The sequence below is a fragment of the Vicugna pacos genome, chromosome 32, assembly GCF_048564905.1.
Source record: "Vicugna pacos chromosome 32, VicPac4, whole genome shotgun sequence".
In the NCBI taxonomy this organism is placed as follows: Eukaryota; Metazoa; Chordata; class Mammalia; order Artiodactyla; family Camelidae; genus Vicugna; species Vicugna pacos.
This window is the reverse complement of record NC_133018.1, coordinates 1-24,861: the sequence shown is the minus strand read 5'-3', so window position 1 is coordinate 24,861 and position 24,861 is coordinate 1. Positions and strand designations below refer to the sequence as shown.

The 24,861-nt window shown below is 40.2% G+C and overlaps 1 long non-coding RNA gene across 1 annotated transcript; it reads left to right on the top strand.

Moving 5' to 3' along the window:
• The first annotated feature begins 468 nt into the window (after window positions 1-468).
• Window positions 469-23,476, top strand: LOC140690867 (uncharacterized). Its single transcript, XR_012066199.1, has 3 exons — window positions 469-614; window positions 16,631-16,763; window positions 23,336-23,476. It is a non-coding gene; the product is annotated as an uncharacterized lncRNA (long non-coding RNA).
• The last annotated feature ends 1,385 nt before the right edge of the window (window positions 23,477-24,861 follow it).

Here is a 24,861-nt window from a genome sequence, read left to right as displayed (position 1 = left end):
AGGGAGAAAAACTGCATCCTTTTTATGACTTAGTTTTGGAAGTCACATAGAATTACTTCACTGTACTTCTTTGGTTGGAGTAACCATAAGTTCCTACCCAGAGTATAGGAGAGGAAGTGTAGATCTGACCTCTTAGTGGGAGGAGTGACAATCACATTATAAGAAGAGCATGTGGGATGAGATAAATATAAAGTGTGGGTATATCTGGAAAATACAATCTGCCACAGATTCAGAAGTAGCAGTTACTTTAGACACATATGCATGCCAAAAAGTGGGAGGTTAATCCCTTGAAAACGCAGTGGTCTACTAATGATCAAATGCAATTCATGAGCTATGATGAGATCTTGGTTTGAAAAAAACAGCTATAAAATTGTAGCTTCTATCCATAATTCTTTACTTGTGTATAAAACAAATACTGTTCCTTCTTCTCTTTTTTCCCCACTGTTCCATATAGGTGTGTTTGTGGTGTTTAATTGCAAATTTTAGTCCAAAGGTTGTAGAATGTCAATATGGGATTGTATCAGACTAAAGAAGAAATGGACATCACCCAGAAATCTTGCATGCAAGATTGAATTTTCTGGTGAAACTTTGGATTTTCTCCCTTCAGGGAGGAGGTGAGTATATTTTTGGTTATCATGAAGAGGAGCTGCATTATATTTAGCTGAAATTGTGTGTGTTTGTGTGTGAGCATTTAAGTATGGAAACAAAGGTGCATGTAGATGTGGCATACTCAGAGGGGTAAGTGGTGGTATATTCTACAGAAAAATCAATTTCCTGCTTAAATAACCTAAGCCCTTTTCTGTAGCTTGCAATGCAAAGCCCAACTGATATACCTCCCCATGTCAGAGAGAGTAACAGCAGCTACAGGAATAGAAGAAAATTCCATCATCCAGATCAACATATGAGATAGAAGCAGCAATGGCAGTGATGATGGAAGTTTTGTTTTGAACTGAAGATGCCAGGAAAACTGCAGTAGCGGCTATTGTAAGGATTACTGAATGAATCAATCTTTGAGAAGCACTTAGAACAGTGGTTAGATAGCAAGGACTATACAGGTGTTGTTGAACAAAAACAAATTAAGTAGTGCTAGCAAAAAAAAAATTAAGTTAAATAACATATAATCCATTTGGGATTTCCACAAGGGATTAGTAGGTATTTGGGAGGTTAAAAGTCTTAGTCATTCTATGATAGGGGTTCAGAGCCAAAGATACATTTGCTCCCTTTGAAATGATTATCTATGCCCTGGATTGTCTTCTAGCAGACAAAGATTCCTCATTCCACTGCTACTGCCAACACTGTGGTCCAATCTACCATCATCTCTTGCCCAGACAACTGCAATATCCTACCAATTGGTTCCCTACTTCCACTCTAAAGCTCTCTACAACTCATTTTTCCACATTGCAAATATTCTGCTGCAAGGAAATTGAAAATCTAAATGTGTCATTCTTCTAAATGAAAATCTTCCACTGTTTCTACATTACTGATGTCTGCCAATGTCTCAGTGTTTTTTCAATGAACTCATTCTTTTGTAAGTTCTCTTCAGGTGACTGTGCTAAAAGAGTAGCATGCTCTAAATGTTGAACATACCTCTAGAGTGTATTGTTCCTAGTGAAAAACAACATCAACAAAATTGATCTGACAACCATTTAATGAAATATATACTAGTTGCTGTACAATATGGCAATTAAATATAATCAGTCTATGAGTGTATCAGGGTATCAGAGCTCAATCAGGGAAGCAGACTACCTTGAGTACTATGGAATAAAGAATGGATTATAGGTGTAAGACATTTCAAAATTATGGGAAAATTTGGGGATACGGAAGATGAGAGAAAATCAATAATCTACCTTCCTGGCACATTGGCATGATTGGACAAATTACAGCCTGCTAGGGAACTTGGGAAGCCAGGCACATCCAGCTTCCTGGGAAAGCTGGTGGAGAAGTCTATGTAAGCTATGGTCTTTGCATCTAATGGTGAGCCTGGGGTTGCTGTTGGTCAGCAGGGTCATCAGCTAAGAAGAAGAGCTCGAGGTCAGAAGAGCCAGGCTAATCTAGAATATATCAGCATTTCTGTATCTCTCATTGCATCCAACCACAACAACTTTCAGAGAGTACTGCTGCTTCATTTCTGCCTTCTAAATCTTATTTAAATTTTTCTTTTAGACAGCTTTAACATGGAACCATACAGAGAAAGAGACTGTGGGAAAAGCTATCCTAGCTTTGCTAGTACAAACTTATCACAATCAATAAACATTTAGATAACTTACTAACATCTTTCTTTTAAGCCATTTAACCAAATTGCTTTATTTTGTCTTCTCATTCTATTGGGTCATGGACACCTTAAGCAGGGAAATTTTTATTACTTTCCCTGATTTATAGATATTCTTTCATTATCACCACAATCACATACACAACCTTAGTCAGCTCGAGCTGCTATAATGAAATACTGCAGACTAGGTGGCTTAACCAACAAACATTTACTTCACACAGTCTGGAGGCTGGGAAATTCAGGGTGCTGGCAGATTTGGTTTCTAGTGAGAACTCTCTTCTTGGTTTGCACATATCCATCTTTTTGCTGCATCAAACAAGGCAGAGAGAGAGAGAGAAACTCTGGTCTCTTTCTCTTCTTGTAAAGACACTAACTAATTCCATCCTGGGGGCCTCTATCCCCAAAGGCTCCAGTTCCAAATATCTTCACATTCGAAGTCAGGGCTTGAATATGAATTTTAAGGGTAGACGAGCACTTGGTCTGTAGGCGTGTGTGCGTGTGTGCACACACACACACACCAGAAAGTACTAGGTGTCTTTAATGTGTGTTACAGATTAAGTTCCCTAGAAGCAAATCCTGAATTGGGGATTCTTATTCAAGGGATTTATTATTTAAGTGATTTATGGTCAGGAAAGGGGAGTGAGAGAAGCAGGATGAGGTAGGGGCTGTGGTCTCAACTAGATGTTAGCTTAAATCTAATTCCGTGGAGAAGCTCTGGAGCATAAATAGTATCAGAGAGTTAGTCTCATCTCAAGCAAGGGCACTGGCTTTTTGTATGCCATGCCAGTCATTGCTTGAGGGCTATTGGTGGGGAAATAGGTGACTACAAAACATTTAGCTGAGGACAATTCTCCAGAGAGCAGGCAGCTGTGAGTGTAATCAGCTAACACTTATTTGGTAAAGCGGATGGGGTGGGGCCCAGCAGCATCCACTACAAGGTACTTTAGGAGCAGAAACTTGTATGTATGCAGTGTGTGGGAACTCAGTCAGTTGGAGCAGAAGGTCCAAGGCAGAATCCTCTGTTTCCATGCCCTGTTCCAGTTGCGATCTCAGATGTGTAGATGTGTCACTAATTCTGAGCAGTTTGGTGTCCTGGCTCCCACTTCTAGATATCCCCCCTGTGGCTCAGTGCTTGGTTATGGATGCTACATTTGGCACCATTTGCCTCATAGTTCCCATCTCCTTTCTTGTGTTACTGGCCACAGGTTGTCTGGGGCTCATGTTTGGATGCTCACTTCTATTTCACTGCCTAGCAGGGTTCTCTGTCTCCCTTCTGCTCTAATACCTCACTTTCCACCTCAGCATTGTTATGTGCAACATGACATAATTATATCCATTAAAAAGACAAAGAGCTTTTACACAATAGCTTCTCTTGTCCTTTATTCCCAAGAACTGCCTCTATGGTTTGGTTACATGCTCTGATCCTACCATCTCTCTCTTTTTTACTCTGTATTAGCTATTTGTTGCTGCATAACAAATGATCCCCAAGTGTTTGGTGTTTTCAGCTGTTTCTGGGGGTTGTGAACTTAGGAGCAGCCTAGTTTGGTGGTTATGGTTCAGAGGGTCTCATAAGGTTGTAGTCAAGATGTTGGCCATGACTGCAGTCGGCTGAAGGCTTGACTTGGCTAGAAGATCTGATTCCAAAACAACTGACCCACACAGCTCAGTTAGCAGAAGGATTCAGTTTCTTGCTGGTTGTTGGTAGAAGGCCTTGGTTTCCCATCATATGGACTTCTCCATAGGGCTATTTGAATATCCTCATGACATGGCAACTGACTTCCCCAAGTGAGTGATCCAAAAGAATGCAAAGTGGAAGCTGCACTGTCTTTTATGACCTGTCTCAGGGGTTACAGATGATCACTTTTGCCAAAATTATCTGTTCAAAGTGAGTCACTAAGTCCAGTCTACACTCAAGAGTAAGGGAATTAATCTCCGTTTCTTAAAAGGGGGAGTATTAAAGAATTTGTGCACATATTTTTAAACCAAAACATATCCCACCACACTAGTGGGGTCCCTGAACTGCTCCCTGGTCCTCACCAACTGGGATATGGAGGTAGCAGATTCTGAAACAAGAGACTGAGATTTCCTTCTACTAAGGGATGATCACATGACCACCATCCCAGGGCATCTAAGAATTGGTGGGAGGAGAGGGATGCACAGTGAGGGAAGAAAGTAAGAGAAAATGGGCTCTGGGGTCAGATAGGACAGATAGACTGGGGTTCATGTCATCACTTTGACATTTCTAACCTGGCTTGGGCTAGTCACTTAATTCAATCCAATAAATATTTTTTGAATATTGAGTGTGTGTTAGGCATTGTGCTGGATATTGGGGGAAAAAATCCACTCTTGTGGTGTTTGCAGTCTAGCTAAGCAGACAGACATTAAATAAGTCATTTCAATTGTGATGAGGGTTATGTGCTATTAGGGCACATCCGAAGGGGATTTAGCCTTGTCTAAGAAATCAGGAAAGATCTCTTTAGGGAAGTGATATTTTAAGTTGAGATCTGGAAGATGATTAAGAGTTAGCTAGGTGAGAGAACAGATAGTGCCAAGGTCCTGAGGTACCAAAACCTCTGAACTTCCAAGGAGACAAAAAGAAGCTACAGGGGCAGGAATGTTGATGGTGAAGCAGACAGTGGGGTGAGAAAAGGCTGGAACGCTGGGTAGAGACCATACTTCCTTGAGTTTCAGAAGCCACATTAAGCACTGGGATCCATATTTATAAGTCCCCAACAATAGTCAGGCCAACTACTAACTACTACCTCTGTTTTCAGCAGAGGTTTGGCTTGGTGAGATTTGTATTTTACAAAACCTTTTCAGGTTACCTATGGCAAATGGGTTAAAGACAGCTAAGAGGATAAGGGGAACCTAATTGGGGGAGCACTACAGGAGTCTAAATGGAGAAGTGACTCTGATAGTGGAGGTGAGAGACCATTAAAATAACTTGGCCAATGAATGGAGACAGAGGACTCAATGAACAGCGTCCAATGGGCAAATTTTTCAGCGGTGATGGTGAGTAGTGGATGAGTAGGGGTAGATTATGCATTTTGTTTTAGACATATGGATTTTTAGGGACTTGTGAGATATCCGAGCAGAAATGTTGAACAGGCCTGGAGCTCAGAGAGTGGGCTAGGCTCTGACAGTAGCCATGAAAGTCGAGCCATACACACTGCAATTAAAGTTCCTGAATGAATGTGATGGCCAGGGGTAAAGTGGGGCAAAAGTCCAGGGAACCCCAATGTTTAAGGGCCAGGGAGAAATGGAGCCCACAAAGGTCCCTGAGGAGGAGCAGTGAGCTGGGGTTGTGGGGAGGAGAGTGCTGGAGAGTGTAGCGACACTGAGTCAAGGAAATGGAATTTTTAGAAGCAGTATTAAGTGGAATTACCATTTTAATTAGGATAATTAAAGTCCTTATCTCATAGGACTCTTGTGAGGATTAAATGAGATAACATGTACGAAAATATTTTAGTAATTCATAGAGGCTTGTAATGTTGGATATTCTCTTTAGCAGAGGAATAGGGGTGTATGGGGTGAGGAGGAGGCTGGGAGAACAGAGCCAGGATGTTCCTTCAAGTAACTTTGCAGCACCTAATGCATCTAAAGCAAACTTATAGTCAATTATTGACATTGGGACCAGCCAGCCTTTGATACAGCGCAGTGTAATTTTGGAAACCAGGAAAAACTCTCTTGCTCTAAAAAACCTCTCCACCTGCTTAATATTGCTTAAACATCCCTTCCGGGGAAGACCTAGAAACCGTTTCATTCCATAATAAAAGATTTTAAAATGCAAATACCTGGGGCAGTTACCACAGTAATGTGAAGGAGACAGTTAAGTTTAATTATGTTATCAGTTTTTTTTTTGAAACTTCAGGAAGGCACCCAGAACCAGGAAGGAGCAGTGATGGGAGGGAGGGCTTGGTCACTGAGGGGAAACAGAAGAGATGGGAGACACCCAAGGCAAATTTCACTGATTTCTCAGTCTCACAAATTTGCTTCAGGCAGAATTTGTTTATCTCCACTTCTGTCCGGAAAAAAATACAACTTTGGTATAAATGTCTATTATGTCCAACCAGTTGGCTGCTACCAGCCCTTAACTTTTAGCAGAAACTATGCATCTCTCCTGTAGTCTTCTCTGGCAGGTGTAGGTGACCTAATAATGTCTAGAATATAAATAGAACAGATTCCTAGCCCTGCCTAATTTAGGGTACTGATGGTGTGGAGTGGACCCAGGGGTTACTGAGTTGAACCACTGCAGGAATCACTAAATCTGGCCCTCTAGGGATTGTGTATCTGGGAACTGATCCTGGGAAACTGATCTTCCCTTTACTTTCGCAGTGAGCACTCAAGAATGTGCTGGGTTCTTAGGTTACTTTTACCTGGCAGGCAGGCAGTCCTAAGCGAGAGAGTCTTCAGAACAGAATGGAGGACTAAGGAAATAATATGCCCTGTTCCCCTCCCAAGAGAATGGGAAGGGAGCTTCTGCAGGCCCTGAAAGGCTCCTCAGACAACCTAATGGTATCATTGCATGGACAGCAGGGCACTGAGGGCTGGTGAAGCCCCTCTGAAAGCTGGAAGGCTGCTGAGTCTGCATCTGTGCAACCTACATAAGCAGCAGGGTCCTTGTCAGTACATACCTGTCAATCACTATCATCTGCACAGTCAGGCTTCTGTTTATACAACCGTTCCTCTTCTGGAGACCAACTATGCCCTTGCAGTACCTTAAATCCATGAAGCTATTTGTTACAATGGGGTTCTGGATAATTAACTGAAGATGGCCCTTTACCTCAACTCAATTGTGTTTGCACCTATTAAGCACCCAGGATGTGCCCTCTGGAGGCCAGAGGAGCAGAACAGTCCTTGCCCTCAAGGGGATTTGTCAAAGTCCAGTTGGGAGATGTCAGGTTCAACAGATGACGCCTCCCCCAATGGCACAAGTCTCCCTCCCCCGTCATGCCTCTCTTCTCCACTGCCTATCCTACCCCAGCTCCTGGACTTGAGGCAGATCTGCTGAAGAAGCTCCAGGGGGCCTCAGGCTCACCCTGACTGCTGGTCCACTTTCCGCCTGAGGCCAGCTTTGGTAACCAGATGCTGCTGCCGTCTCCTTGGTGCCTCAGTAATGCCTTGGACTCTGCGTAGTAGCTGCACACTTCTGATTGTCCTTGTTAGGAGCAATGGTACCATCTCCCCGTACCACTCTGGTACAAACTGCACCCAGTACATGTTACATCCTATGGTGCCAATATTGACCTGGCCCTCTGTCTGTCACATTCTGCTTTGCCTGCAGACTGAACTTCCCATCTTCAGCTGGCTCTAGACCCCCGGTATATGTACCTGCTGTCTTGTCCCCAATTCTAGTGAACAGATCTAATTCTAGAATTTTCTCCCTTAATCATCAGTCCCATACCATTTCAGTTAATCATAGATGTGCAGCTATATCATGACTATGACAAAAGAAAAGGAGGAGGAAAATAAAAAAAGCAAGACAATGTGCATGCGAATGTGCAATGATGGAACACACAAAACTGAATGATTCCACATGAACACACAATGGGTGTTCTGCTGGACCAGACCTGCATATTCCAGGAGAGGAGTATGTCATTCAATCATGAGGGCATATTATTCTCAAGATGCAGCAATAAGGTAAGAAAAAAGGGAGGAAGAACAGCAAAAAGCTAAGCGATTCAGTGAAAGACCCAAAAACAAAGTGTCTGGCAAGCTGTGCACCAAGTTTCATACCAGTAAAAGAGATCATTTCATCCAATGATTAGAAGAATTTGATCCCAAAAATACTCGAAACACAAGGTCGAAATCAGAATTGATGAGCCTTTCTCCATGTGATTGACTGTATCATCCAGCCATCCAATCTAGAAATCTGGTGTTAAAGCAAAAATGAACACAAAGACTTCAAAAATTGAGCGTAGAATGGAAGGCATTATTGCCATTTCCTTCATGTCATTCTTATACGTGAATAAATGAGTGTATGTCTTAAACTGACATCTCCCCTAAATCAGTGATCTTGTGTATTTGACTCAGCCCATCAAAGATTCTGGATGGTGATGGTGGGAAGATTTTCTTGTAAAGTGAACAAAGAATCTTTTTTTCCTCTTTAGCCCAATTTCAGCTTGTTCTCTTTACGAAATACTTGGGCATTCAATTTTTGTAACTCATGAGTTCCTGTATATTTATCTTCTGGGAAAATTAACAAAACATATTTGCAAATGGAAAATAATTTGCTGGTATTTTTCCCCTTTTTGGCATATGAATAAACTGGATGTTCTGACAAACTCAGTATCTCTTGTTTTGCTGACTGTCTTGCCCAATATTTTTCTTCAGCAATTTCACTGCAGTTAATTTTTTCTCACAAAGAAATACGTTTCTTCACATTTAAGAGGCACAAATTGTTGCTCCCACTTTTCGAAGGAGATGTTGTGTTTCCAGATTTAGAAAGACACTTCCAGCTGCCAAGCTCTGTCAGACCCTGCCTTGGCTTAACAAGGAATGTTTCCGTTTCTCTTCGGCAAAGAAAAAAAGTAAAGCCCCCAAATTATTTAAGTGTCTTTTAGTTTCATTTAGAGGCCAAGAGAAGCAGTTATGTGAAAATCTGGAGGAATGAGCTTGGGTTGAGGATTTGAATTCAACTGTCAAATGCTATACCTGGCTTTGCACAGATTGGTTAAGTTTCTGAGCCTCTGTTTCCCTGTTGGCATAATGGGGAGGTTGAACTACAACCCTTTTTGGAGTCTGTTCTAATCTTAAAGTTCTATGATTTGATGCAGTATTCTCCTTTATTGTTACCCGTTTTTGTATGTGTATACCCTCTCCAAAGGAGAGGAGACAATGTTTTATTGTAATGAAGTGGCCAAGGACTCTCTCTGTTGAAACCATAGGGGATGACAAGTTAACACCGGGGCAGGAAAATTAGCAGGCTTGGACTGGGGAGGGAAGGACTTCCTCTCCTCTTTGGGAATCTGATCTGATGATTCATGGAAGAGATCTGATTTGGGGTATATCTTGTGGTTACTTTGGAACTTCCCTGGCATTCCTTAGCAGGGAGGACTTTTGGTATGTGGCTCTTTCCCTAAAGATCTATAACACTGGTGCCTGATGCACCTGAAGTGGATGATGCATTTGGAAGAAGGAATGTTCTTGTCCACCCTGCACTCTGAAAAATCACTGCCAAATTGGTAGTGAACCTCAGATTCAATGGCGACTTCTCAAGGCACAGGGCCAGTAGTGAACTACTGGCTTTGGTGGCAAGGTGGACACATTAACTTCAACTTTTTCTGGCATGGACCTTACCCACTGTAGCATTTATTTAGGTGAAAGAATGGACTCCCTGTTTTCAGCAGCTCTACAGTGAAGCCATGGCTACAGCAACAGTGGTGAAGAACAGTTTCTTCTGGCTGTCGAATGGATTTTCTTTGAAGTGATCTGGCTAAGTACTTGTGGGCTTCTTGAATGTATCACAGATAGGGATCCCCAGGAGAGAAGAATGGATTTCCTCCATTCTGGGGGTGCATAATTTTATTGTACAGCACAATGTTCCAGTCATGCATATACATACATATATTCATTTTCATATTCTTTTTATTAAAAGTTATTACAAGATATTGAATATAGTTCCCTGTGCTATACAAAAGAAATTTTAAAATCTATTTTTATAAGTAATAGCTAACATTTGTAAATCTCAAACTCCCAAGTTTATCCCTTCCCATTCTCTTTCCCCTGGTAACCATAAGATTGTTTACTATGTCTGTGAGTCTGTTTCTGTTTTGTAGATGAGTTCATTAGTGTCCTCTTTTTTCTTTTTTAGACTCCACATATAAGTGATATCATATGGTATTTTTATTTCTCTTTCTGGCTTACTTCACTTAGAATGATGATCTCTAGGTCCATCCATGTTGCTGCAAATGGCGTTATTTTATTCTTTTTTATGGCTGAGTAGTATTCCATTGTATAAATATACCACCTCTTCTTTAACCAGTCATTTAAAAATGGACATTTAGGTTGCTTTCATGTCTTGGCTATTGTATATAGTGCTGCTATGAACACTGAGGTGCATGTATCTTTTAAAATTAGAGTTACCTCCAGATATATGCTCAGAAGTGGGATTGCTGGATCATAGGGTAAGTCTATTTTTATTCTTTTGAGGAATCTCCATATGGTTTTCCATAATGGCTACACCAAACTACATTCCTACCAACAGTGTAGGAGGGCTCCCTTTTCTCCACAGCCTCTCCAGCATTTATCGTTCGTGGACTTTATAATGATGGCCATTTTGACTGGTGTGAGGTGATACCTCATTGTAGTTTTGATTTGCATTTCACTGTTAATTAGTGATATTGAGCATTTTTTCATATGCCTATTGGCCATTTGTATGTTTTCACTGGAGGATTGCTTGTTTAGGTCTTCTGCCCATTCTTGGATTGGGCTGTTTCTCTTTTTGTTATTAAGTTGTATGAGCTGTTTATATATTCTGGAAATCAAACCTCTGAAGAGTTATCATCTGCTGCAAATGGGTGAAGTAGGATATTTCAATTATACCATATTTTTTTAGTTTCTCCTACAGATAACAATTATTTAATAAATGCTTGTGGACTGAATGAATGAATAAATGAAACTGATGTCAAATAGAAACCGAGAATAAAGAAGTTCTCTTCACCATTAGCTATTTGTCTTAATTTATCCTCTAATGTGTGGTTGGTGTTGAACAATGAATAGGTGTTGCGAGAATTGGCTCATTTCTTTGCTTGGAGGTTTTGATTTTATTTCTTTATTTTTGAGCAGACGCCATTCAATCTGAGAACTCCAACTTCCTTTTCTTTCCATTTTCACTTTTTTCTATATTCCATTCTTTCTCTTTCTGTTCTCTTCCATCCTAGTCTTCCACTTTTAAAAACAATTGTCAGAAGAGAGAAGGTTAGAGTTGAAGGAAATTAATCAATTTCTAGAGTGAGCCTGGGAGCATCCTTTTGCGTATTCCCCCTACACACACCTTCAGCTCTGAGATGGTGAGCAGGCAACAAATTCAAAGTCGCTCAAAGTCTCGAACTCTCAGTCTAGTAAAGTGTTCGGGGCGCTGAGTCATCTCAAATTCTTAGGGTAGCATGGGTGCCATACCAAGGGAGTTCCAAGTGCAGACTTTTCTTCAAGGTTATCTCTTTTTGTATAACAAACTACTGTAAAATTTAGTAGCTTGAAACAACCACCATTTTATTAGATTTCACTATTTTGTTGGTTGGAAGTTTGGCAGTTCTCAGTCGGGTGATTCTTCTGCCCCACCTGGGGTTGCCTGGGATTGCTCAGGGTATATAGCTGTGGCTAGTCTGATCTAGAGGGTCCAAGGTGGCTTTTCTCACATTCCTGTGGTCTTAGCAGGAATGGCTGTGGCTGGAAGGTTGGCTTGGCTGTCCTCTCTCCACATAATCCCAGGGCCTTTGCACATGGTTTCTCTGGCAGGCCAGCCAGACATGTTCTGTGGCTACTCAGGGTTCCAAAAGAGCAAGGAGGAATCTGCCTGTTCTCTTAAAGGCTAGCCCAGAACTAGCAAAGCTTTCCTTTCACTGTTCTCGGATGGCTAATTTTATGTAACCTGTCAACCAGCTCATGAGATGCCCAAATATTTGATTAAACAGTATTTTGGGGTATGTTTGTGAGGGTGTTTCTGCATGAGATTAGCATTTGTATCAGTAGACTGAGTAAAACAGATCATCCTTCCTAATGCGGGCATCATCAAATCCACTGAAGGCCTCAGTAGATCAAAAAGGCAGAAGGGAGAATCTGCTCTCTCTGCCTAACTGCTTCAGCGGGGACACTGGTGTCCCTCTGCCCTTGGATTGAGTCTTACATCAGTGCTCCTGGTCCTCAGGTCTTTGGATTCAGACTGGAACTTATACCACTGGCTTTCCTAGGTCTCCAGCTTACAGATGACAGATGTTGAGACTTTTCAGCCTCCATAATCATGTAAGTCAATTCCTTATAATAAATCTCCTCTCTCTCTCCACACACACACACACACACACATATATTCTGTTTCTCTGAGAACTCTGACTAATACAACTGTGCCAACTCAGCATCAGGGGAGGGGAAACGAAACCCACCCATCTATGGAAGGAAGATAGAAGAATTTTTAGCCATCTTCAACCCACCACAGAGGCTTATAGGTTGCATGCTAGTGCACACATAACTGGAGTTGCCCTCTGCTGGGAATCAGAACAATGAATCTATGATTCTATGTGCTGAGAGATACCTGGCATGGAAACACCTAAGTCCACTGAATCAACACTGCGTCTATCCTGATGGAATGAAGCAGAAACTTGTGTGCTGTTAAACACCACACTAATATCTGCAGAAGGTTCTGGCTCTAATAGCCAAAATTAAGAATTTCAAAAGGGCAATCCCTAGTATTAGGTTGTTGGATGATCTTCATTCTGATCTCTGAGCTGTTTCCTCTTGTTGGCAGTGATAGAGAGAAACCCTGGATCCTTATCCTGAAACATTCTCCAGTGTGACCTCGACTGCATTCCACCCTACACTGCTAAACTCAACCCCATTTTTTGGATAAAACTAATAGACATAAGAAGTCCCAATTATAGAGTGCCTGGTGCACTACAGTTTATCTCCAGTCCTCCAAGTAACTGTGCATGTGCCATGTGCTATCCCCATTTTGTAGGTGAGGTAACAGCAGCTCAGAAAGGTTATGGAACCAGTTTGAGGTTATGTAGAAAGTTGCTCATTTGCTGTTTAAACCAAGGCCTGCTTGGCTCCAAAGCTTCCCTACCCAACATGATTTTTGGAAAATCAGAGCACCTTATAAAACATCCATCATGTACTGCCTGAGAAAGCACAGAGCCAATGAGGCAGGACTGAGCAGCCAGCAGAAATTCCGCAGCTCAGTACTGTGCTCAGCCACCACCCCGCTGAGCCTATTGCTGGGCTACCAACATGTTTCATTCCAGCCACACCCCCCTTGGAGAAATCTTGATACACACAAAAGCATCAAGAGGCAGAGTGATTTGTCCTTTTTCAGAAATGTTTTCTTTTTATAAAATATCTCTCTGTTAACTTCCTTTGAACAGAGAGCCCTATTAGGGTTATTTAAGGAATAATTCAATATGCCAAGAACTGAGAAAAAGAAATCATCGTGATATTATTCCCCCTCACAATACCTATATGGGTTAGTCTAGCCTTGGAAAAGCTAGTATTGAAAGGAAATGGGAAAGTCGCTGGTAAGGCTGGGAAAGTCTCCAGGCTCCAATATAATCTGACCCGAAGTGAAGGCGAGTAAAGGGAGAGTGGGTGGAAGTGTCCTAGATGGCCATCCTCAAGCCAAAACTGGCCATCAGATGAGTCTGTATCTTCTAGAAATGGGCTTCTCTCAGAATCCCTGAGATTCCATCCCTGCATGGGAGCAGCCTGGGAAAAGTGTGGCCCTCACAACAAGGCAGCGATGGATTTCAGAGTGTGGCACTTGGGCCCTTGGTCAGTGAGCTTCCTCATAACTGGATGCATATAAGGTTCATTCTCATGGCTGCCACACTAACATTGTACTGAGCATACATAAGATGCTTCATAAATGTATGTGGGAACATGGTCTCCAAAGCAGTCTTCTAATACTCTGTGCACATCCTGCTTCTGTGCTTTCACTCAAATTTTTCTCTGCTTTGCTTGTTCTTCTCTCATAGCTACATTTAGGAGCCAGCTCAGATCTTGCTTCCAAAAAACCTTCTCCAATCCTCACTTCCAGAATCATTCTTACATCTTCTTCTTGGTACCCATAGCACTATTTCTGTACTTTTATCATTGGATCTAATATAGACTAATGCACTAGAATTATTCATTTGCATATAAGAGGTTCTGGAGACTTGGGGTAATGTCTTATTCACTTTTTGTGCCCCCCACCCCCACAGTTTAACATAGGGCTTTGTACATATTAAGTGCTTAATAATTGGTTGTTGAATTTGTTGAGATTCTTGCAATAGGATGTACCTGAATGTATCTTCAGGAAGAAGTGGTGGTACAGTTCTGTCCAGAATCTCTTACAAGAACCTCAAATAGTATGTCTCAAAATGAACCACTTATCTGCTCCCCAAATCTACTTCATGCCCACTGTGTCAGTGCACGGTTCTCATGCTCCAGGGCCTAAGCCAGACAACCTCAGTCTCCTCCTAGGCTGCTGCCCTGGGTCACATCCAGTCTTACAGGTGCTACTTTGGAAGGGTCTCTGATCTTCTCTCCATCCTGGAGGCCTCCATCCTTTCTCACCTAGAAGGCTATCCTGTTTCTACTGCCCTCCCCACTTGGAAGCCTCTCTATAGTCCCTTGAGTCATGGCTGGGACTAGGATGTGGAGTGGAGTGCTAAAGGCATGAAGTTTAAGGAGATACTACTCTCAGGATCTTGCAAGTGCTGAGAGTGGAACTCTCCTTAAATTTTGCTCCGTAGGTGCCTCATTCCCCTCACTCTAGTCTCAGGCTTGCCCAGAGTCCAACTGTGACAATGACTTTCCTTACTGAAAGTCCTTCTAGCAATCTTCATTACAGTGGGTCCCAACCATGGCTGTGCATTGCCTGCAGACTTTGGTGAAAATACACTCTTTGATCCCACCCCAGATCGAATCAGACTGGATGTAGATACGGCTCAGGAATCTGCACAGCCAGGTTTGGGAACCACTGGCTCTTGGTATAGTACCAAGTCCAAACTCTTGGAATAACATTTACAGTTCCTCCCAACCTGGCACCTGCCTGTTTCTGGCTTCATTTTCAGTTGGTTTCCTCTAGGCAGGCACCCCATAGGCAAGTCACACCAAACTTCTCATTGGACCCCCAGGTATGTCCTGCATCTTGTGTCTCTGTGCCTTTCGTGGGGTTGGTCCCTCCACTCAGCATGCTCCTCTTACCCTTGCCTATTCCCCTAGGCAAAATTCTACTCATTCTTCAGGATCTACTTCAAATGCCATCTTCACTTCTGGCCTTTAATAGAATGATTTCTCCAACACTGTTGTCGTATATTTTGTACATAACATCATCAGCAGTGTGCGTCACATTGTGTCACATTGGTCCCATGAGGGCCCCCATCCCTGTCCAGGTTCTGGGGTCAGGAACTGCTTATTTATGTTGGATCTGCAGTGCCTCGCATCTTGCCTGGAGCATAGTTGAGTACTAGTTAAATAAGTACTAACTGGTGAAGTTTAACTTTCCACAGCACCTAACAATGCTTTGAACATAAGTCTTTAAAAATATTTGTTGAATGAATAAGTGAACAAAGAAATGAATATGGGCCAGAGTTTACTATCGCCATTTACTCACTTCCAGGGAACTAGTGTGTTCCCTGGAACTAGTTACTAGTTTCAGTAACACATGGTAGAGCTCAAATGTCAGTGTGTATAAATAAGAGTTATCTGGGGTATTATTAAAAATGCAGACTCCTGGCCACACTCCCAGAGATGCTGAATTAGTAGGTCTGGGTGGGGCCTTGGAATTTACATTTGTAACAAGCATCTTGGGTAATTCTGAGATAGGTGGTTGGTCCACAGGTCACATTTTGGAAACACTGCAGGGAGCATTTGGTCTTCAGCAGGTGGTGTTCACTCAAAGTTCAACCCTTAACATTATAGATATTCTGGAGTCTTGTCAGGAGGATGTGGTAACAACAGCAGGTCTAATCTGGCATCTGATGGGCCTTTCGCCTCTGGGAAGGCCATTCTTGGGACCGTCTTTGGATCCTGCCATGGCAGGAATAATATCAGGCCCTGTAAGTTTGGTTGCAAAGACTCTGGTTTCTGGCCTGTGGCTGCTCTCCCCTGCTATGACACACATCTCAGTTTGGAAACCCTGGTTCTCAATGCTTGCCAGGCCTGAGTGTTTCCCTGGCTTGCTCCTATTCTCCAGACACCACTTCTGCAGTTGCTTCCACAGCCTGCTTCCTCCAGCCTCACCTCCCAAGAGTGGTTCAGGTGGGCCTGGTGGAAGGAGGCCAGGAAGCCAATCCCATAGCTCTAAGTCCCGGTCTGATCTCTGCCGCCAACCACCCACCAGACCTACCACAATCACATAAAGTCAGCAGGCACTTACTGAGCACCTGCTATACACAAAGAACAGGCTGCAGAACCCCCAGGGCCCCAGAATTCAGGTGTAAAATCCCTTGCAGTTCCAGGTGCTCCAAACTGAGCAAAGAACCAAATAAAGCCTACTTCATTTTAACTTTCCCTTGAGGATCAGGGACATAAACGCCCTTTCAGAACAAAACAGTCAACTAGAATGTCGTTATTTGGAAATGGTAAGTCCATGTCCCCTCTGCAAGATTCCTTGAGGGAATTAATGATTAGCTCTCATCTTCCCTTCTCTCCCTGACATTCCTCTAGGTCCTGTGTGGAGATGGGAGAAGCAGTCGACTGGCCAGAGAGAGGCATTTCTGGGTATCTGGAGCCTACAAGCAGAACTTTGTGTTCTGGGAAAACCTCAGCCAAGGAAGCAGCACTTGGAAACTCAGAAGAGGTCAGGACACTCGGGGGTGGGAGGAGAGAAGGCCTGTAGACCCCACATTTCACCAGCCCATGTTTAGGTCATCTAACTGAGCGTACTAACTTAGCACCCTCTCTTCAAGTTCAAGGGGGAAGAAGAGCAACAGGTACAAACATGAATAAGGCTTCAAGTAAGAACAAGAGGTCAGTTGACTTCTGAAAGACATGTGGCTCATGCCAGATCTCCTTAGCTCGACACTCTGTGCCCACCCACCAGCTAACCCCAAGTCTCACTAGTCCTGGTACTTGTACTTCCCACACCAGCAGGCATGACCTCCACCCTGTAGTTTTTATCCCGTGACTGCAGTTCTTATCATAACATCCTTGGCCTTTTTGAATCACTTTTCTTTTCTCAACTTAGTTTCAGTCCATCTCCTCCAGGAAGTCCTTCTTGTTCTATTAGCTGACAGTAGGCACACACTTGGCTGAGCTCCATTCTGATGCACCAGCTTCCTAGCATTCCCACCCCTAAAGAATCCTTTTGGTATATTCCTCAAGAGCCATGTTTAGAAGGATTTAAGTCTACTGATCACACTTATTTTGTAGGTATTCATTTACTATTTACTTAACTGCGGTAAACCAATGAATCACATATTTCCCCATTCTTACTAAAAGATGATCCAATCTCAAAGAGAGTCCATCTTCCCGGCTTGATTATCTTTGTAGTACTCTTGGTGCCAAAATCACCTCTCAACTCTCCTTACTTTTTGTCTTCATTATTAAGTGTTAGGAAAGCATTTTAATTATATACTACACTATTATTTGATATAATATCAAAACAGTTGTTCCTTTATTCTTTAATAAAAAAGAACAAATGAATGATTTTTGAAAAATTTTTATCAAAATTGACTCAAAAAGATTTTTCAAAACTCAAACCATGGAATAAATTGATAATGTTATCAAAGACTGCCCCTGCCCAGATCATTTAACAAGTTGATTAGTTTAAACCTTTAAGGCAGAAATGCTTCTGATGCCATTAAACTCATTCAGCAATGAGTTAACGGAAAAGGGAAAGAAGTTCCTTTTTTTTATGAAGCCAATATATCATTGGTACCAAAACCTCATAGAGATCCCATGCATATACTGCACACCTCATTCAAACATTGCCCCACAACACTGTCCACACTACACACACCACACATACCCCTATACTACCACACACATTGTATAAATATGAACATACCACATATACACACTACACACTATTCACACATACACATGTATCACACTACACAAGTACAAACATGCACTATTCACACATGAATCACCCACACGCTACCCATACCACATCACATCTATTCACACCATACCCACACCATACTCACATCACACAAATCACACACACACACACACACAAACTATGCTAAGGTGCTCTTACTTTTAACTGTGAGGCAAAAATCTTAATCAAAATATTAACAAAGAGAATCCAGAAGTCCATTAAAAGAATACACTGTGATAGACTGGAGCTCATTTTAGGGGGGATTCAATTTTAGAAAATCTATTAGTGTAATTCACCCTATTAATAGTCAAGGAGAAAAGTCATGATTACATTCAAAGATACAGAAGAGGAATGTAATAAAACTGAACATTCATTTAGAGTAAAACAGTAACAATAATAAAAGCTAACATTTATTCTGCCCTTATTATGTACTGGGCACCATCTGATGTGCTTTGTGTGTGTTTTGTCATTGAGCCCTCACCATTACCCAGTGATGAAGGTTCACCAGGCTCATTCTACAGATAACCAGACTAAATCTTAGCAAGTTTAAGGATCTTGCCTCAGGTCACATAGCTAGAGCAGGAACTGTATATAGCTGGGAAGTGACATATTCCTAACCACCGTGTGAAAATAGGAATACAGGAATACTTTCATAATCCAATAGATATATGAATTCCAAATCATAATTCAATATCATGAATAACAGGAAAACAATGGAAACATTTCCACTAAAATCAGGAATAAAATAAGTGTGTCTACTACCAATGCTATTACTTAATATTTTTCTGGAAGAGCTAGCAAATGCAATTACGAAAGAGAACCAATAAAAATTGTAAATGCCATAAGAAAAGAGGCAAAATTCTACTTACTGTAGATGATATGACAATTCACCTGAAACCACAAGAAAACAACAAAAAGCCATTAGAAACAATGTGAGAATTCAGGAAGCTAGTCAGTAACATATTTAATTATTTTTTAAAAAATCAATAACTTTCCTGCATGCAAAAGCAACCAGGTAGAAAACTTAATGTAAGAAAACATTTTATTCACAAAAGCAATGAAAAAAATGAAATACTTAAGAATAAGTTGACAAAATTATATATACTGTATTATACAAAGAGAAAGGTATATATAACATTGAGAGATATGAAAGAAGACTTCAATCCATGAAGAAACAGTTCTACCTTTGAGAGGAAAACAAAAGAATACACAGTGTAAATTTCATCTATAATATAAAGTCAATGTCATTCCATCAAAATACAAAAGGATTTGTAGAAGAATTTGATGAAATTTAAACTTAATCTAAAGGAATAAAGCTATAATAGCCAGAAAATTTATGAAAAGCAAAGGAGGGAAATAAGCCCTACCAGATATTCAGATATATTATAAAGTTATAGTAACTATAATACTGTGGTTCCTACTTAATAAGAGACTGGCAGGACAATGGAACAGAATAGGACGGCCCACGAACAGACCCCCAAACATGCAGCACTTTACACATAATGCAGTAAGTGATATAGGTATCATTTCCAATCTATGTGGAAAATAGATCAACAAATAGTATTGATAGCCACTTAGAAAAATAATAATTCTAGATGCTCATTTCACTCCTTATACTAAAATACATGTCAAAGGGATTATAAAAAATGTACAAATGGAGCTATAACTGTATTAGAAGAAAATATGAGTGTATATTTTTATAATCTTGGAGTGGATAAGGCCTTTCTTTTTTTAAATTTTTAGTTATTGAAGTGTAGTCAATTTACAATGTTAGTTTCAGGTGTAAAGTAAAGTGATTCAGTTATGTATATACATATATATACACATATATTTTCAGATGATTTTCCATTATAGCTTATTACAAGAAACTGGATATAGCTCCCTGTATATATAGCTATATAGCAGGTCCTTATTATCTATTTTATATATAGTAGTGTGTATCTGTTAATCCCAAACTCCCAATTTATCCCTCCCCTCTTTGATAAGGCCTTTCTAAACATGAAAATTCCTAGATTATAAAAAGGGGAAAGTAACTACATAAAATAATAAGCTTCTGTGGTCAAAAGCTACAAACTTCCAGTTATAAGATAAGTAAGTCCTGGGGATGTAATACATTACAGCATGGTGACCATAGTTAACAATGTATTATATTCTGGAAGTTGGGAAGAAAATAGATCTTAAAACTTCTCATCACAAGAAAAAAATTGTAATTACGTGTGGTGGTGGATGTTAACTAAACTTATTGCAGTAACTGTTTCACAATACATATATATAAGAGATCATTATGTTACACCTAAAACTAATACAATGTATATGTCAATTATTATTCCATTTTTAAAAAGCTACTGTTCAAAGACATAAGTAAAGAACAAGTTGGAGGGAAAGTACAACATATATAACAAGCAAAGAATTTATTGATTCCTCTAAAAAGCAAAAAACACTCATCAATAAGAAAAAGATGAACAATGGAATAGAAAAATGGACAAAAGGGTGGCAAACTACAGGAAAAAATGCAACTAATCAGTAAAGCAAGAGAAAATTTTCTCATTTCACTAATAATTAGAGAAATGCAAAATAAAATAATAAATTATAAGTTTTTACTTACACATTAGGAAATAATTAAAAATTGGTAATATCCAGGGTGGGTGAGAAGTGTATGAAACTTTCATACATTATTGGTGACAATCTATATTGGCATAATGTTTTTGAAAGAAACTTTGGCAACATCTACTAAAATTTTGAAAGCTCTTAGCATGTTATGGCTTAAATTGTGTCATGCCCACCCCCCCAACAAAAAAGAGGTGGATAAAGCTCAGTGGTAGAGCAAATGCAAGAAAATAGCTACATGAAGATAGAGTCAAACAGGGAGGTTGCCATGTGACATTGAAGGCAAAGATTGGAGTTATGCAGCTGTAAGGCAGAGAACACCAATGATTGACAGCAAACCACCAGAAGCTGGGAAGAACAAGGATGGGCTCCCCTACAGATTTCAGAGGGAGCATGGTCCTGACATCTTGACTTTGGATTTCTAACCTTCAGAACCGTGAGACGATATGTTTCTGTTGTTTTAAGCCACCCAGTTTGTGATCTTTGTTACAGCAGTTCTAGGAAATTAACACAAATGACAGATTTCACATCTAAGAATTTATCCTACCCAAATACTCAATTATACATAATCAAAGATGTCCATTTCAGTGTTGACTGCAATGTTGAAAAGCTGGATGCTATCCAAATATCTATCAGTAGAGAGCTGTTTAAATAAATTATGATGCTTCCTTAATGGAATACGAAGCTGTGGTTAAATGCAATACAGTAACTAAAAATGTATGAATTCATGTACATTCAAGATTAATCGGTAAGTTGAAAGATCAAGTGGTAAGGCACAAGCAGTGTATGATACTAAATTTACTTTTTAAAAACAGTCTTAGTAACCCACTAGTATGTGGACAGAAAAAAACACTGATGTATTTTTCACAAGTAGTCTTTTCATGGTGGTGAAGATTCAATATGAGGAACTTTCATTTTCCACACTGCATATATCTATATGATTTAAAGATTTTAAAATTGGCATGTATGGCTTTTGTCTTCAGAAAAATCATTTTATTATAAATTCTGTGAGGAAGATTCATATCTCATCTTAGCATTCTTCTGAGTTCTCAAATCAACTTCCTTGGAGCAGCTACAATAGTCTCTCACCTTTCCAGAACTCAGCTGACAATCTCCCCATGTAGAAATTGCTATACAGTTGACCCAAATGAAGAAATTTGGTAGGACTCAATAAAGTCCAATTTGCTGTCCCTTACGTCCTCTGTCAGAGCCTTTTAACCTTCTCTTGACACCTTTGTTACTCTAATTTCTAGAATATAGCAGTTTAAAACAGGGGTAAGGGACTGCTAGTGGTTAAGTACACTGACAATAGAGAGGGAGGTTTTCAGAAAAACTATAAAAAGTCATTACAAGGACTCACACGTACATAAATCTGGGTCATTTAATATATGAATCGACCATTTTACATGTCTCAGCAACCTCTGAGGTCATCTTTCTGTTGTATTTCTATTACAACAGATTATAATTTTTGTGACTCAGTCAAGAAAATGTTAAATTAGGTTCCTTGTTTAAGAACTCAGGGAAGAATATGATATATTTGGTGCAGAGTTCCAATTGAACTGATTAAAGTTAAAAGTGTGAGGCTTAAAGAAGCAAATACTCAGATATTTGGGAAATTTCAAGTGTCCAGAGAGACTCATTATCCAAGGTTTCTGGATAATCAAAAATTTCCTCTCTTTTCTTTTCTTCTTAGAGCATTTGATCAAGGCCACCCACAGCTTAGAGGTTTTAGATGTCTCCAGTTGGACCATTTCTCACTAGCAGAGTAAACAGGGAGGAGACCGACTGGGAGGACGAGGTGCTAGGTGTGGCTTCACTTGGGGCCCCTTCCCTGAGATAATGAGCACTGGGGAGGTTGCAGGGGACAGTGCTCGCACTGGGAATTCTCCACCCCACTCTCAGACTAGCTAAGCCCAAAACTGATGAGTTCGGCTTTGAAATAAATAATGTTTATTAAGCCTAATTTGCATGAAGCACAAAAACAATTATGCAAATTGTCAAAAGAAATAAACTTTGCTATAAGTGTTTCTGAACTTCAGAAATGGCTCTTCATTCTGCTTAGCTTTCTGAATTCTGTTTTCTAGTCACCTAGGCTGCTTTAACTACCTCCCTCCAGGGAGGACAGACAAAGAAAGAGCACTGTTTATAAGAATATTTCCTTATCAGAATGTATGCAAAGATAGGGCCAGGGTAGCATAGGTGTAATCACTGTAATTAGACCAAAATATAAGTGCTACCTTCCCCATAACTTCCGTGCTCTAGAACTACAGCTAAGATTTTAAGTCAAGCTGAAATTCAGTATGTAATTCACTTTTCGTTTCTTTTCTCTCATCTGTTTTTAAAAAGCTGGTATCCAGCATTAAAGACAATGTGGTTCATATCCTTATAACTAAAATATAGCTTCATTTCTGTTCATGGAAATATGTAGTCAATTAACCATAATGTGGTCCAGACTTCCTTTGATATACTAAAATAAAAACATTCCAAGTTATTTACTTGAGAAGAGCTGTTCTAAGCACGCCCAGTAGCTGCTGTTTTTAATAATGCTGCTTTTAATGGGTGTGGGGCACTCTGGGAGGAGGGAAAATGTTCTCAAATATTATCACTGGACTTTTAGAGTAAAAAACATGAGAGCTTATATTTAAATTTAGATAGAACTATCACTGAATAGTATTCTCTCAAACATATTTAACAATTTCTGTACTCCTTTCTCTTTTCAGGCAAGGGCAGAGAAGCAGGTGGGGGCGATCCCTTACAGAGATGCCTTACCCTGGAAATTCTCCCCAGAGGAGCAGAGAAGAGAGCTGTCTGCCTTTTACATAGCATTTCTGAGGAGTAGTTCCCAAATGCTTATTCTTGGACATGGCAGGGCCAGATGTTCAATAATCTCCTGGAGAATATCAATTACAAAAACCAAGCAAAACAAAACCTCTGGTTCTACCCTAATTTGGAGGGAATAAGGGTAGGATGTAACAGAGGTATAGGTGGTAACCACTGATTTGGAAAGTGAGACCTTTCATTTGTAATTAGATGTTTGGGCTCTTTAGCATTTCTCTAATGTGTGACTTCAAGCAAATCAATCAACTTCTCTGTGCCACACACTGACCATGTATAAGGTGACAATGATATCAGTAAGTTCTACCTCAAAAGGATTAATGAGAATCAAGTGAGATTAGGTATGCAAAAGTACTTATTAATCTGTCAAGTATTTTGCAATTTTGGCTAGATTTAGATATTTAAATCCTAGTAGATTTGTGCTAAGTGATTTGGGAGATAAAAAGAACCACCATATGATTTGGGAGGAATTTTCAATCTAATTGGAGAGACAAGGTACAAATGAAATGGCATAAAAACTGCATCTAATAGCATATTAAGCCACTAAAAAGCATGTTTAGTGTGTACTGTGGGCTCTGTGCTAGGGTAGATCATACTGGTGACTGAGAAGTGTAATACACAACATAGATATTTTTCCCAAAGGGCTCCCAGTTTTGATGAAGAGAAAAATTTTATCTATAACAGCAAATAATACAAAGACAATATAATCAATAATTTCTAAATTTATGGTCCTGCCTATAAATTGTTACTGTAAGAAGCTCTGGAGAAAGAATAGTAGGAACTGCTGTAGTCCATAAGGAGATGGAACTGCAGCTAGGCTGGGAGTTAGAACAGAAAAGAGAAAAGAGGGAGGTTAGGAGAACAGTAAAGCTTAAGCACAGAGGCAGGAACGAACATGAGGTAATGAGCACCAACAAGGAGACCATCCTGACTCCAACAGTGGGGCACATTATAGATGGCCTTAAAAGCTCAGCTGAGAAGTTTGTACTTGATACATGGGCGCATATTTTATGTACATGAGAGGGGCCTGCTTACAAACTTATACCTGAAACTCTAGGACTATGCTGTCCAGTATGACAGCAACTAGCCACATATGGTTATGGAGCACTTGAAATGTGGCTAGTCTGAATTGAGATATACTGTTAAGTGTAAAATGCATATTAGATTTGAAAGATGTAGTATCCAAACTAATCTCATTTGAATGTTTTATACTGATCATTTGTTAAAATGATAATATTTTTAATAGAGTTAAGTATTATTAGAATTAATTTCATTTGTTTTTCCTTTTTTTTTTAAATGTGGCTGCTAGAAAATTCAAAGTTACATATGAGAGTTGCATTACATTTCTGTTAGAAAGCACTGTTCTAGAATGTCAGGATTCTTTAAAGAATCTTACTAGCATGAAGAGCCA